The following is a 1,602-nucleotide window of genomic DNA, read 5'->3' on the forward strand; positions in this document are numbered from 1 at the left end:
TGATTAAAAGCTAATAGATGATTTGGTGATTCACAGTGAATCACTATTCTGTTAATCTAATGGCACCTTAGGTTTATATGGCACAGTATCACTTACACATGCATTTTACATGATTTACTTCATTGGTTCTCACACAAATCTGGTATTTCTCACATGTAGCTTCTTCTCTACCTATGCTTGGACCATCTAGATACATTCAGACACTGAGAACTGATGCTCTTGTATGTATCCGTTCTTGTTTTCTCTGTTAAGTTACCCATTCCCATAGCTGAATATCAGTGAAGACCCTCTATTATAATCTAATTGAAACCTCTGAGCTAGCATTTGCAGTTTCCCTCACTCAAGGGGGTTATATGTCAATTTTGTGGAATTGGTTTGCCGAGCTTCAACTAACAGATATTAAGTTATAGCTTTCTACTAGGGTATCCAACTTTTCTGTTATTTCCTTAATGTAAGAAAACAAACAAACAAAAAATCTACCTTTTCTTCTAACCAGCTAATGGGTGAAAACACTTTTACATGCATTAGACCGAAATTGACCAGGAGATTTTAGGTGCAGTCTCAAAACTGAGCTTTATCAGAGGGGTGACATCAGGTTGCCTGGTATGTTGTGGGAGCAAAATCAGAATGTAAAGAAGGAAGGACTATGCCTAATGGCAGCCTAGGGAGAGGTGGCTGGGGGAGGGAGACAAGTAACTCCGGAGGTCGTGAGGTGTTCACAGAAATTACTTAGAGATTTTCACATTATAAATAAATAAACATTACCTAATGTATAATGCCCATGATTATATGGTTCAAATGATCCATCTTTACCTTTTTCTACTCTTAATTTTTTAAATGGTGGCTTAATGAAAGGAATGCAAACATTGGAATTACTCAATAATGAGAACAAAATTGGCATCCATTATCTGGATTCTTGTGTGGGATTGAGATGCTAATGAGCAGTCGGTGTTCACAAAAGCCTCACCTTAGTATAATGAGAGATTAGTAAACGAGATTGCATTGCCCCTTGAAATTGTATATTTGAATCATCTCTCCCTACAATGCAGCTCTTTCCAAACGACACATTCTATAGCAGGCCAATAACTCATTTCTGCCTCCCTGAAGGTTTCTCTCCCTATCTCGGAACCCAAAACGCATTACTCATAAATATTAACATTTTGTTAGTGCAGGATCTTAGGCCAATTTGAATTGTTGAGACTGGGATGTGATTTGACTTGAAAAGAGTAATGAAGTTATTGTGATTCCAAGGATAGAAATGAGTTTTGCAGAGGAAATATCTGAAATAGTGCCTAAAATAAGTGACAACCTTTGGTTTCTTTAATTACAGTCCAAATAAGGAAAATCACAATGAAGCTATTAGGTCCATTTTTAAAGCCTCAAAATTGGATACTGACCCTTCAAGCTCATTTTTCTTCCTCCTCCAAAACCACAAGAATAGCCTTTCTTAAAATAAAAGAATGTCTAACACATATTAGCTGTTATTATTAACACCTCTCATGCATCATTTCAAAAATCTTCACAAAAACTAAGCTGGAGAATTAATATTACCCTGTTTCTGCGAAAATAACACCTAGCCAGACAATCAGCTCTAATGCGTCT

This window comes from Rhinolophus sinicus, chromosome 8 (assembly GCF_057876585.1).
Source record: "Rhinolophus sinicus isolate RSI-liver-muscle chromosome 8, RSI-T2T, whole genome shotgun sequence".
Lineage (NCBI taxonomy): Eukaryota > Metazoa > Chordata > Mammalia > Chiroptera > Rhinolophidae > Rhinolophus > Rhinolophus sinicus.